Source organism: Aquarana catesbeiana, linkage group LG03, assembly GCF_042186555.1.
Source record: "Aquarana catesbeiana isolate 2022-GZ linkage group LG03, ASM4218655v1, whole genome shotgun sequence".
Lineage (NCBI taxonomy): Eukaryota > Metazoa > Chordata > Amphibia > Anura > Ranidae > Aquarana > Aquarana catesbeiana.
Genome location: NC_133326.1, coordinates 296,501,734 through 296,516,440, shown reverse-complemented (window position 1 = coordinate 296,516,440; position 14,707 = coordinate 296,501,734). Strand labels below are relative to the sequence as shown.

Here is a 14,707-nt window from a genome sequence, read left to right as displayed (position 1 = left end):
AGGATTGGCAAATGCAGCAGGAAGGGCACTATGGGCTCAATGGGCCTGTGTTTGTCTACTTCTTGGTGGCTGCGGGACACTAGTTGTGCTAGCCACCTCACCAGCTTGAACTGCACTTATGGGACTGGCCACATCACCACGTGATACTGTAGTGCTGGTTTGACTACAACTAGGGTGTACTAGGCCGCTGGGGCTTGCCAGTTCACCAGAAGAATGAGCGGCACTAGTACTGGCTCTCTGCTCCATACGAGAGCCCTGTGGTTCTTGCACCTCAACAGCAGCAGAACGGGTTCGGGTACGCCTGACCTTGGCAGGGACCACAACTCTGTCGTCAGAGCTATCTGTCAGGGTGCCACTGCTGTCTACAGGATTGTATTCTGAGCCTGAATCTGACAGATGGGTGACTTCCTCTTCACTATTTGTCATGCTCAGAAACGTGTAGGCCTCTTCACTACTGTACCTTCGATTTGACATTTTGGTCTCTAAATTTACTGGTATAGTAATGAGACTCACAGGTTAAAAACCTCCTGATTGTCAGCGACTGATTCAAACACTACCAAAAAAACTGTTAGCGTTCGCAGGGATCAGGCCTGACTCTGCGAATGCTGCAGTTGTGTTTTTGTAAGTGACAGTGATCGATTGATGCTGCACTAGGGTGGGCTGGGCTGGATGGAGGGGCTAAATGCAGGTGCTAGCAGGTATCTGGGCTGATTCCGCTGACGCTGCATTTTTGGGAACCCTAAACTATTGGGGATGCTAATATAGTTCTGATCAGATCAAAGAAATCGATCCGTTCAGCCACTATACAACTAAGGGAGGTGTATGGTGCGTGCGTGGGTGTTACCGTTACTGGCACTAATCTGACGCTTGCTGGGGCGACCCAGACCCTGACTGATGCTAAAACCTAATTGATATCACCCGCTGGGCGATCAGGGGGTTAAACCTTTATTGGGTAATATACGCCAGGTGCCCTGACGCTATAATAAACTAACTAACCAGCATCACCCGTAACACTAATACTGTGATCACTGGTGGCAGGGGGTGAAAGGGTTAACTAGGGGGCAATTGGGGGGTTAAAACCTTTATTAGGTAATATATGGGGGTACCTGACGCTATAAAAACCTGACAGCGAAACAAACCAACTAACTGGCTAACTAGCATCACCCGTGACACAAATGCGTTGATCAGAAAAATTATCTATTAGTGACACTGGCGACAGGGGGTGAAAGGGTTAACTGGGGGCCGATCAAGGGGTTAAATCTTTATTAGGGGGGTTTAGGGGGGTACCCTAGACCTAACAGGGCCTACTACCCTATCACTTTTTACAGTCACAAATGACACCAATGCAGTGAAAAATCTGAAAACTGCAATTGGTGACACAGTGACAGGGAGTGAAGGGGTTAACTGGGGGGGTGATCGGGGGGTGGCAAGTGTACCTGTGTGTACTGGTGTTAGTGTAGTGTTGTGCAACTCATGGTAAGACGTCTTCTCTCCTCTCACTGGCATCGAAAAGACTCCACAAGGAGAGATGACATCCAATAGTTCATTTGGGCCAAGCTGGTCTAACCAAATACTTCTATTGAATTACCATGCAGCCACTGTATGGGCATCGTTTTGCTGCCTGAACAAATTCAAGTTGGCCTGAATGCTTCTATGTCATTTAGAAGAAGCTTTGTATTTTTAATAATGAATACATGGCTTCCTCGGATCGGTGGAGGGGGAAAGGTGGGTGGATGATGTCTCAATTTTAAGAATCCTGTAAACAACTTTAAATGACAAGATGTCTCTATTCCAGAATACCACTTGGCTAAAGCAGATGAAGGACCTATGAGGTAGTTTAGTCATCTTGCGCTGATATGCAAATGTGCCTTTATTCATATTTATTTGGGATGCAAATGTATCTTTTCATTCTTATTTGGGATGCATTTACTTTAATAGCACATTTAAAATTCCTTTTGACCAACCTACTCAAAGGTACTATATTTGTAGTGTACCTCCCTAGGGGTCCATATGCCTGTTTTTGAATAACTACGCATTAAGCTAAGGATGCAATGTTTCTCCTTAAAGCATAACACTGTGTAATTATAAAGATTAGACTGTTACTTCACAATTTGCTGAATCTAATCACATGGTGGCACAACTTCTTCCAGTTTCTTTAAGCACTCCTCCACAGTAAGTCCTATTCAGTAATGAAAAGCAGCATATTGTATTACATTATTACATATATAAATTACAAAGAGTTTCTGTAGTATCTCTATTGTGGTTTCCTTTTCTTTCTGTCTACAAGAAATATTTTCTGTGATTTTCTGTCATATGCTAACACACACTAAATTGATTTCTTGCCACATATAGTTTTTTCTTTGCTTTGCATTATGGCTGTATTTTATGAATTTTAAGCTTGATCTGGTTAATCCATAGCTTAATCTCTTAAATAAACCATTGTATATTGTAAGACAGCAGAGAAAATTGTAGTGACATGGCACTAATTTTGACTGGAAGTAATCATTGTTGATATCTGTTAGTAATCATTGTTGATACATAGGTTAAAGGGGTTCTAAACCCTTGTGTTTTTTCACCTTAATGCATCCTATGCATTAAAGTGAAAAAACACCTGGCAGTGACCGGCCCCCCAGCCCCTCTGTTTTACTAACCTGAGCCCCGTATTTCCTTTGGCGTGAACATGCTGTCCCTATCTTAATGGGGTCCCGGCTCTTGATTTGATAGATTGATAGCAGCGCAGCCATTGGCTCCTGCTGCTGTCAGTCTAATCCAATTACGCGGGTGCTGAGTCCGGCTTTTGTGTCTATGGACGCAAATGCTGGACTCGGGAGTGCGCCCGCAAGGTAACCCCCCCCGGAAGAGCGCTTCTCCTAGGGGGTTATCTGATGCGGGGAGGAGTTGCCGAGGGACCCCAGAAGAGCAGGTTCGGGACCATTCTGTGCAAAACGAGCTGCACAGTGGAGGTAAGTATGATATGTTTGTTATTTAAAAAGGAAAAAAAATGAGCCTTTACAATCACTTTAAGGTCTAATATCTAGCTGAATAAAGTAATGTTAGGACATCAGTGCTGTGATGCTGTTGACCTCTAAGGCTGAGAGATTACTTTTTTAGTATTGATTGGTTAGGTAGATGATAGGGCTAAACTATAATATTTATGTGGTTCGGGTACAACTCATTTCATCATTCTCACATAATTTTATACAGTATTTGGCACATATGATGTTAGATTTGGACATTATAAGTGGCTAAAACGGTTTCTTAGTAGACCGCATTCAGCCAAGTTGAGAGACCCAATCTGCTTGAGTACTGGGAGCTTCAGGCCAAGTCATAGATGCGCATAGATGGTCTTCAGTTGGTTTTAATGGGGGTTGTAAAATGTGCAGATCCTTTTTTAAATGATCTTGCACTTCCAAACCTGCTGCAATCCATGTTGCCTTTGGGAATTTTGCATCTGGATGCTTCTGTATGCCAAGTACACTCATTCACTCACTATCACTGTAGCTGCTTGGATCAGTCACTGGCTATATGTGTCTAGGCTTAAAATTAGTTTTCATCATATAGTTACCATTTGTCTTTCTCTTTGGTTATATAGTTTGTGGCAGCACTTGCATAGGTGCAGTTTATGAACTACTGCAAAGTACAAGATGTAAGACATACATGACACAGTAACAAAAGTATGGTTTCCTGACTACAGGAGGTTACAGTCTAAAAGTCTATGAGCAAAAAATGCTTGATTTTCAGAGTATTTAAATATATGTTTCATTTATCTAAAACAGCAAACATATTCCCTTTTATATCTTGTCTGATAAACTTGTGGAGGGTAGGTGGGGGGGGGGGGGGGGGGGGCGGGGAAAAATCTTCAAACTATATGGAATGTTCCAATGTTTTTTCCCTTTTCTTGCCTGATAAATGTCAAAATTCCTTGCTAATTAGATTTGCTGTCATTGTTGGCGTTTTTAAAAATATTTGCTTTCTCAGCACAGTGATAGCAATGTCATTATCTAGAACAATGCCTTTGCACCCCAAGATACAATGGAATTGTTTTAGGAACACTTCAGATTTCATATTTTTTCTACATACTTGCAGTTGAGTACATGTTTGCTGAACTGTTTCCTCAAATGTCCCCTGCTATGTCCTGCTATGTGAGATGTAGGTTATGATAGGACCTCAAGTAATTTTTGTCCAACCCGTGGTATGCCTAGAATCTTCTGGTCTCTTCAGAAGAATGCTCAAGAGATCCTAAACCGGTCATAACCCGCACCCACATTGTGATTTTTTGTTTTTTTTGTTTTTAAATCAGTCAGTCAGTGCCCATTATGTTACTTCAAACGTTTTTGTTTAAATAGGGACTGAATAGTCTATTTGAGTTAATAAAGTAAATCAAATTGGAGCAGATTATTTATTTGCTTATTATTAAACTTGTTATTGCTTGTTATACAGTTCCTTAAAGTTTTCATACCCCTTTTTGTCATGGTACAACCAAAAACATAAACGTGTTTTACTGGGATTTAATGTGATAGACCAACACAAAGTGGCACATAATTGTGAAGTGGAAGGAAAATGATGAATGGTTTTCAATTTTTTATGAATATCTGAAAAGTGTGGTGTACATTTGTATTCAGCCCCCCTTAGTGTGATACTCCTAACTAAAATCTAGTGAAACCAATTGCCTTCAGAAGTCACCTAATTAGTAAATTGAGCCCATCTGTGTGTAATTTAATCTCAGTATAAATACAGCTGTTCTGTGAAGCCCTCAGAGATTTGTTAGAGACCTTTAGTGAACAAACAGCATCATGAAGGCCTCGGAACACACCAGCCAGATCAGGGATAAAGTTGTGGAGAAGTTTACAGCAGGGTTAGATTATAAAAGAAAATATCCCAAGTTTTGAACATCTCACGGAGCACTGTTCAATCCGTCATCTAAAAATGGAAAGCGTATGGTACAACTGCAAACCTACCATGACTTGGTTGTCCACCTAAACTGACAGGCTGGGCAAGGAGAGCATTAATCAGAGAAGCAGCCAAGAGGCCCATGGTAACTCTGGAGGAGCTGCAGAGATCCACAGCTCAGGTGGGAGAATCTGTCCAGAGGACAACTTATGCCGCGTACACACGATTGGACTTTACGCCATACTTGGTCCGGCGTACCGGATTTCGTTGGACAATTCGATTGCGTGTGGGCTCCAGTGGACTTTGTTTTCTCAAAAGTTTGATGGACTTAGATTTGAAACATGTTTCAAATCTGTCCGACGGACTCGAGTCCGGTCGAAAAGTCCGCTCATCTGTATGCTAGTCCGACGGACAAAAAAACGACGCTAGGGAAGCTACTGGCTATGAACTTCCTTGTTTTAGTCCGGTTGTACGTCCTCATGTACGAATCTGTCGGACTTTGGTTGATTGTGTGTAGGTAAGTCCGTGCATTCGGAAAGTCAGTCGTAAAGTCCATCAAAGTACGCCAGACAAAGTCTGCCGTAAAGTTCGCTCGTGTGTACGCGGCATTAGTTCTGCAGTCCACAAATCTTGACTTTAAGGAAGAGTGGCAAGAAGAAAGCCATTGTTGAAAGAAAGCCATAAGAAGTCTTGTTTGTAGTTTGCGAGAAGCCATGTGGGGGACACAGAAAACATGTGGAAGAAGGTGCTCTGATAAGATGAGACCAAAATTGAACTTTTTGGCCTAAAAGCAAAACGCTATGGGTGTTATTTGCAAAAGGCGAATCCACTTTGCACTATAAGTGCAAACTACAAGTGCAAAGTGCACTTGAAATTGCATTGAAAGTGCACTTGGAAGTGCAGTAGCTGTAAATCTGAGGGGTGGATCTGAAATGAGGGGAAGCTCTGCTGATTTTATCCAATCATGTGCAAGCTAAAATGCTGTTTTTTATATTCTCCTTGCATGTCCCCCTCGGATCTACAGTGCCTGCACTTTCAAGTGCACTTTCAGTGCAATTTCAAGTGCATTTTGTAGTTTGCACTTGTAGCGCAAAGTAGATTTGACTTTTGTAAATAACCCCCTATGTGTGGCTGAAAATGAAAACTGCACATCACCCTGAACACAGCATCCCCACCGTGAAACATGGTGGTGGCAGCATCATGTTGTGGGAATTCTTTTTAGCAGGGACAGGGAAGCTGGTCAGAGTCAATGGGAAGATGGATGGAGCCAAATACAGGGCAATCTTAGAAGAAAACCTGTTAGTCTGCAAAAGACTTGAGACTGAGGCAGAGGTTCAACTTCCAGCAGGACAATGACCCTAAACATAAAGCCAGGGCTACAATGGAATGGTTTAGATCAAGGCATATTCATATGTTAGTATGGCCCAGTCAAAGTGCGGACCTAAATTGAAAATCTGTGGCAAGACTTGAAAATTGCTGTTTACAGATGCTCTCCATCCAATCTGACAGAACTTGAGCTATTTTGCAAAGAAGAATGGGAAAAATGTCACTCTCCAGATGTGCAAAGCTGGTAGAGACATACCCAAAAAGACTTTCAGCTGTAATTGCAGTGAAAGGTGGTTCTACAAAGTATTGACTCAGGGGGGCTGAATACAAATGCACTCCACACTTTTCACATATTTATTTGTAAAAAAATCTGGAAAATCATTTATCATTTTCTTTCCACTTCACTATTATGTGCCACTTTGTGTTGATCTATCACATAAAATCCCAGTAAAATACATTTTACTTTTTTGGTTGTAACATGACAAAATGTGGAAAATTTCAAGGGTCATGAACACCTTTCTGTCTACCACTGTGACTAAATTGAATCATTAGAAGAATTTTATTTCACGAAACAGTTTTTAGAGACCTGTGTATCTTCAGCAGAGTTTGCTCCTGGGGATGCAGAGACATTCAGCAAAACTGGCCAGCCTACACTTTTTAAATGGCCATGAGCTTGAGATCTTCTTTGGACATTTTAAAATGTTTCTGGGACAAGTGGGAAATTCCTTTATTCTTTCCTACACCTCTCCTTGATTAATGCCAAAATAAGAGTTCTTCAGAACTCTCTCAGAAGCAGTTTGAATGTGTATTGGGCTACATACTGTATATGGTTTCAGGTTTCCCCAACACGTAATAATAGGACATGTAAAAACCTTTTTAGGTACACAAGCACAGGCTGAAAAGCAGGACATTTCTACTCTATACTGTTTACAGCATTATCACTAACACATTTGTTCTATTAAACACTTTAAAAAATAGTAACGCTGATTTCAAACTGAGTGTTTTTTTAAAAAAAAAAAGCGCAAGAAAAGCTGAAGAAAAATGCATCCCTTTAAATTCTATGTATGTCTTCACACTGGTTCGTTGCACTTCTTGCCTATTTTTGGTGCAAATTTGGTCATTAAAAAAAAAAAAAAACACACCTGCCCATTGAAATGCATTGAAAACGTGGCAAAAACGCAACTGCAACTCATGGCATCTATCATCGAGATTAAATATTGCCCATTATTCTGACCCAAAGAGGCATCTTTGAGCTGTATTAAAGGACGTGTGCCACATACAAGTTTGATGCAGTGAAACTGAAACTATTTATTCCTACTCTGGAACTAGTGTGCAGTCTGTGGGTATAGGGAATAGTATCTTGTATTATAGCTTCCCCACAATGATGTCCTGCTTCACCATAGACTTACTTTTCTCTGAGTCATTGAAGCAGATGTATGTACAACTGGGCAAATTATCTTGAGCAACAAATACACTGGATAAAAAAAACAGTCTGTGTCCTACCACCCTTAGTGTATCGTTGATTCATTACAAGTTGTTATACATACAGATGTTCATAATTAGACTATAACATGCTGATTATATTTACACGTGACAAGGAGATTGGATACGTTTAAAAATGTGGTATGTCTTTTATCATCATCATGAGTTCTGCTAAATGTAATGCTGTGTGCAGCAAGAACTTTGTAAACCTGTATTTATATCACTCATATAATGCCCAAGTCCATTTCAAGAACAGCGGGTGATACATAATTACTATGCCTCAATCGCTGCCCAATAACATCCCACCTCGACCTGCCATTGGATTACTTCATAGACTTATCTGCAGCAAAGGAGAATTTACACTTCAAAAAACAGTAAACGTTAAACTTTGGAAAGTATTAGGAAATGCGAAAAGAATACATGTTGTTAAATGTTCTACATCTGTGCCTGAGACCTGCTTTTTCATTGCGGTTCTCTTCCAGCAAAATCGAGTTTTATTTTATTACAATTAAATATTTGGGATTTTCAAATGTAAGCCAAGCTTGGTAAATCTAGCTCTCTGTGCTTATTCATATTTCAGTGGAAAAATATTCCTCTTTCTATTAATCATTGTACATTTAACAAAATGTTTTTGCTAATAAAACATTCTCCAGAGAAAGTAACCTGGAAGCACCATAAATAATTATATGGTATTTTTTTCATACTTTTCTTCTCTCAGAGGGAATCATTTAATTGATTGTAAAGCCAGAGCTTACTATTCTTACATTAAAGAATGCCTAGCTTTATTTTCCCTTTAAACAAAAAAAAAACCAAAAAAACAGGGTGATTTGTTTCCTGAAAATTCGAAAGTACAAACAGTCCTGTATTATTTGTGCTATAATCTATGTATTTTACATCTGTACATTTTAAATGTATTTTAATATTCTTGCTGAATTTTACTTTACTTGTAGGGGCACCCTTGGAAACCACATAAGAATGGGAAGTATGGATGCACTACCCTAGGTGGGATTAGTTAGTTCCCATTAGAATAGTTAACTGCTTCAGCTCCGGAAGATTTTACCCCCTTCCTGAGCAGAGCACTTTTTGCGATTCGGCACTGCATCGCTTTAACTGACAATTGCACAGTCGTACGCCGTGGCTCTCAAACAAAATTGACGTTCTTTTTTCCCCACAAATAGAGCTTTCTTTTGGTGGAATTTGATCACCTCTGCAATTTTTATTTTTTGCGCTATAAACAAAATAAGAGCGACAATTTTGAAAAAAACGCATTATTTTTTACATTTTGCTATAATAAATATCCCCCAAAAATATATAAAAAAACATTTTTTTTCCTCAGTTTAGGCTGATCGTATTCTTCTACATATTTTTGGTAAAAAAAATTAGCAATAAGCGTTTATTGATTGGTTTGCGCAAAAGTTATAGTGTTTACAAAATAGGGGATAGTTTTATGGCATCTTTATTAATATTTTTTTTTTTTACTAGTAATGGCGGCGATCAGCGATTTTTTTTTTTTTTTTTTATTGTGACTGCGACATTATGGCGGACATGTCGGACATTTTTGGGACCATTGTCGTTTATACAGCGATCAGTGCGATTAAAAATGCACTGATTCCTGTATAAATGACACTGGCAGTGAAGGGGTTAACCACTAGGGGGCGGGGAGGGGTTAAGTCAGTGCTAGGGAGTGATTTCTAACTGTAGGGGGGATGGGCTAGCTGTGTCACTACACTGATCACTGCTCCCGATGACAGGGAGCAGAGATCAGTGACACTTGTCACTAGGCAGAACGGGGAGATGCTGTTTACATCAGCATTTCCACCGTTCGTCCTCTCCGTGAGGCGATCGTGGGTATCCCCGCGGCGATCGAGTCCACGGGACCCGCAACCTGACTCACGGAGCTCCCGGCCGGCGCGCGCACGCAATGGCGCGGCAGGAAATTCAAATGGACGTACCTGTAAGTCCATTTGCCCAGCCGTACCATTCTGCCGACATACATCAGCGTGCGCCGGTCGGGAAGGGGTTAAAGTGTTACAAAATTATTGTTTTTTGTTTAAAAATAACAAACATTTTATACTTACCTGCTCTGTGCAGTGGTTTTGCACAGAGCAGCCCAGATCCTCCTCTTCTTGGGTCCCTCGTGGGCACTCCTGGCCCCTCCTGCTTGCCGAGTGACCCCACAGCAAGCAGCTTGCTATGGGGGCACCAGAGTCAAGCCATGGCTCAGACCTGCCTCCTCTTCACTGGCTCACTGCCTTTTACAGCAGCGGAAGCCAATGGTGCCATGTTGCTGTCTCAGCGAATGAGGAGGGAGAGTCATAGACAGCTGAGGCTCTCGTGCAACATCGCTGGTTTGAGATGGGGCTCAGGTAAGTATTAGGGGGGGCTGCTGCACACAGAAGGTTTTTAATCTTAATGCATTAAAATAAACCTTCTGCCTTTAGAACCACTATAAGATTTCTTTAAAGGCATTAAGACTAGATGCATGGTAAAAAGCTTAATACTCAATTAGGAACTATAGACAAGTCAAGCTCTGCCTCTGGAACAGAGTCCATGTGTTTTGGGATTATGAAGGTACACCAAGGGGGTTATCTTTACTGTACATAGATACAATAAGAATATTTTAGGATATTCCCTTAGTGATATAACTCAACAGAATACAAACATCTGCAGAATCTTCACCGAGCCATAATTCTGACCTAAGACTATCCCTTTATCAACCGACGAGTGTTGTTAGTCATTATGTGAATTGCTTACTGAACCGCCCTCTACAGTCTCATTACATCTAAAATGACATGTCATATAGTTGCATTACATTTTAAGAGTATTATTTCTAGGCATTTGCCTTTTCTCTTGATGCAGTCTATCTCTAGTGCTGTGGTTTGTAAGCTTTTATATCCATCAATTTGCTGTTGGGTAATAAGCTGCAGTTTTGCTTCATTAAAATCACATGTGAAGTACATAAAATGCATTTTTCTTCTCTTCTTTGGAAATGATTCGGCCTCATGTTTAAAACTCTATACTCCTTGTGCATCTGAGATGATTATACATATTTTTAAACTTTTCTAACATACTTAGAACTGTATCTGCCATTTGATTACTAGCAAAGGCTGCAGCACTTTCAGGCACAGGTGTGGTATGGAATAGCTGATGTAATTTTTCTTGGCAATGCAGTTAGTGTTAAATTTAAAGGTTAGGATTTGGGGGCTTAAGTGGTAGATTAAAGTGCTTAAGAAGAGGCAACAAGTCAGTGTCTCTGCCTTTCACAGAACCTGCCCTTGGCAAAAGAATAGTAGTGGGACTGTAAGCGAACATCTTATGACTGCAGTAAGGGGAAATGTTTGCTGCACATAGAATTTTTTTTACTTTAGGTTCTATATAAGGTTTAGTTTTTATGTTAACTATATATTTCAAATGATAATTTTAAGGTTTTTAAGGTTAGGGTGAGGTTGAAGTACAACTAAATATGTTTTTATTTGTATAGAATGCTTAGTGGTTAGAAACATTGTCGTCTTTTTTTTTTCACTATCTGTATCAGCGTTAGGGAGATTTACTCAGTTTAATTTTCCTGATCACCATGGGAAATCATGGGGAATTAAATGGGGACATTTGTTCCCGTGACACCTGTCTAATAGGGAAAATCCCTCCAAATTCCAAATGACAGGAAGTCAATGATAATCTCCCTGATGAGATGGAGATGGCAAAAATAAATAACTGTAGTTTTAACCCTCCCTTACCCTATCAAAAAAAAAAAGTTTTGGTTATAGTTTCAAAGCCAAGTGTTCAGTTTTGGGCCCTCCAGAGCCAAACAAAAATGGAGGTAGAATAAATGAGATAAAAAAATTGTTTGGTAAATTAGTCACATTCAGTACTGGGTAGGGAGAATAGTACCTCCCAAACACGGTGCTAGTATTTTGTAAACCCCAATTCCAAAAAAGTTGGGATGCTGTGTAAAATCTACATAAAACAATGCAATGATTTGAAAATCTCATAAACCCATATTTCATTCACAATAAAAAATAGAAAACATATCAAAAGTTTACACTGAGAAAATGTACCATTTTAATAAAAAAAAAACGGTAATGTTGAATTTGATTGCAGCAACTTGTCTCAAAAAAAAAAAGAGTTGGGACTGGACCATATTTTTAATTTAGCCAGAATTTTGTAAGTTTTGCCATGTATGTATCCACTAATAATTTTAATGTATTTTTTGTGAAAATGGCGAATTGATAAACACTTGCACAACTATTGCGGGGGTCTAGAAAAATCAGTAGCACATTTTTTAATCTACAAGTCATATGCTTTAAGAAAAAAATATGGTTTGGGTAGTCTTTTACAAAATCTGAAAGCTGTAAGGGAAAAATTAAAACCTTGAGGTACTTGGAGAAATTTGGATTTTTGCATACGTTTGATTTTCACCATTTTGCAAAAAGGCACAATTTAACCCCTTCCCGCCGACCGAACGCACATATGCGTCCTCGGCTTTCCGGGGTTATACCGGGATGATGCCCGCAGCTGCAGGCATCATCCCGGTACCGTTGTTTTCAGCGGGCGATCGGCTACCCGAATATAACAACCGATGCGGCTAAAAGCCGCTCGGCTGTTATACCGGAGGAGCGGGAGGGGACATCCCCCCCCTCCCGCCGCCTCCCGCCGCTGTTACCGGGCCTCCCGTGCGATCGGGAGGCCCGGTGTCCATTCGGGAATCTCCGGCGGCTGGGGGCGGGCTGGAACGAAGCTGTGAGCGGCTTCGTTCCAGCCTTCTAATTGTAAACGCGGAAGCGACGTCATGACGTCACTTCCCGTTTACTCGGCTGCCAATGGCGCCGAATTTAAAAAAGTACACAGTATTCAGAATCGCCGTTTTCGGCGATCTGAATACTTTGAAGTGTAAAGGAGGGATGGGGGGTCTTTTAGACCCCCCATCCCTCCATAAAGAGTACCTGTCACCACATATTACTGTCACAAGGGATGTTTACATTGCTTGTGACAGCAATAAAAGTAAAAAAAAAAAAAAATTTTTAAACACAATTTATAAAAGTACAAAAATAAATAAAATAAATAAATAAATAATAAAAAAAAATTTTTAAAGCGCCCCCGTCCCCGCGAGCTCGCGCAGCGAAGAAAACGCATACGGAAGTCGCGCCCGCATATGTAAACGGTGTTCAAACCACACATGTGAGGTATCGCCGCGATCGTCAGAGCGAGAGCAATAATTCTAGCCCTAGACCTCCTCTGTAGCTCAAACCTGGTAACCGTAAAAAATTTTTAAAGCGTCGCCTATGGAAATTCATAGGTACCGTAGTTCGTCGCCATTCCACGAGTGTGTGCAATTATAAAGGGTGACATGTTTGGTATCTATTTACTCGGCGTAACATCATCTTTCACATTATACAAAAAAATTGGGGTAACTTTACTGTTTGGATTTTTTAAAATTCATGAAAGTGTCACTTTTCCAAAAATTTGCGTTTAAAACACCGCTGCACAAATACCGTGTGATAAAAAATATTGCAACAATCGCCATTTTATTCTTTAGACTCTCTTCTAAAAAAATATATATAATGTTTGGGGGTTCTAAGTAATTTTCTAGCAAAAAATACGGATTTTAACTTGTAAACACCAAATTTCAAAAATAGGCTTAGTCATGAAAGGGTTAAAATTGACAAATATTTGTTCTTTTTTAACTAAACACAGGTTAAGCTTTTATATTTAATTGGAATTTAGTCAGAATTTTCTAACATTTGCTGTAGTTTCATATGCTAATAATGATTTTAGTGTATTTTTAAGGAAAACATAATTTAAAAAAAACTTTTGCAGGGCCTTAAATATCAGTAGTACCTTCCTTTTATTCTACTGATCATGTGCTTTCAGAAAATATATGGTTTGGGGGGGTCTTTTACAAACGCTGCAAGCTGTAAGGCAAAAACAGAAAATGGAAAAATTGCAAAAATGGTCCCGCCAACTGAGTGGAGTGCAGGACCTGGCAGCAAAAGGGTTAAACATGTAATACTTTCCTGCTCTGTGCAATGGTGGTCCCCTTCTGAGATCCTCAACCAGCATTCCTGACGACTGCTCTTCAGCGACTGACAACATAGAAAGCTGCTTTCTATGGAGATATTCGTGTGGGCTTGATCCCGAGCCGTGCTGCCATATCTATCATACTGTAGGTGTGTCTACATTTAAAATATTTCCCTTCACTGGTGTGATGCCACTTGTAATAGGAAATGATGGCAAATGTCCCTAACAGAAACATAAAACAAAAACACTTTCTTGGCAAATTCTTTTCAGTTCCACTGGAGGTGAGGGAAAATCTTGACAGGAAACTGACAGCAATAAAAAAAAAAAAAAAAACGACAATGATTTTAAACTACTATTAAAAAATAGTTTTACCTACGCTCCAGCTTTAAGTTTAGTGGTCAGGAGAGTACAGAGAAACACATTTTTCAATTATTTTTGGCACTGAGAGCCCTGTGCCAAGAACTGCTGATGCAGAGAACCAACATACTGTTGAGTAGCTGCTAAAAAAAATGATAGATGTTACTTTTTGACATTTTTGTCATAGAGATGGATGGTGTTAGTGACAGCTGCATTTTATAAGCAGAACAGTTCAAGAGCTGTTAAACTGCAGCAAATAAACATCATTGATTATTGTATCAACTATGCCACTTAAGATGGGAGATACAATTATGCTAGTGATTTAATTTTCTTCTCAATGAAGACTGGTGCAGCATTTTTATTTTCCCACGTGTGAATATTGTACTGGGTTCACTTTATTTTAGACAGCATTAATTTCAGGCTCATTAATGTTTATGTTAGTCAGCTTAAATTTTTCAGATAATTGTAATATAGTTAAATTAGCTTATGCTTTCTTTTTAAATGCTCTCTATTTTGTGCTATCTTTACTCTTAAGAACATTCTGAACCTTGATGACTAAACTGCCTTTCCTTGTAAATGTCCCTAATAATACTAGTGGTAGTACAGATAGTTAGGATACTGCATACTGCCAAATGTG

General features: G+C 39.8%; 1 protein-coding gene across 2 annotated transcripts in view; it reads left to right on the top strand.

The window, feature by feature from the left end:
• Positions 1–14,707, top strand: part of TMTC2 (transmembrane O-mannosyltransferase targeting cadherins 2) — a 422,005-nt gene that overhangs the window by 306,441 nt on the left and 100,857 nt on the right. The window lies entirely within an intron of this gene.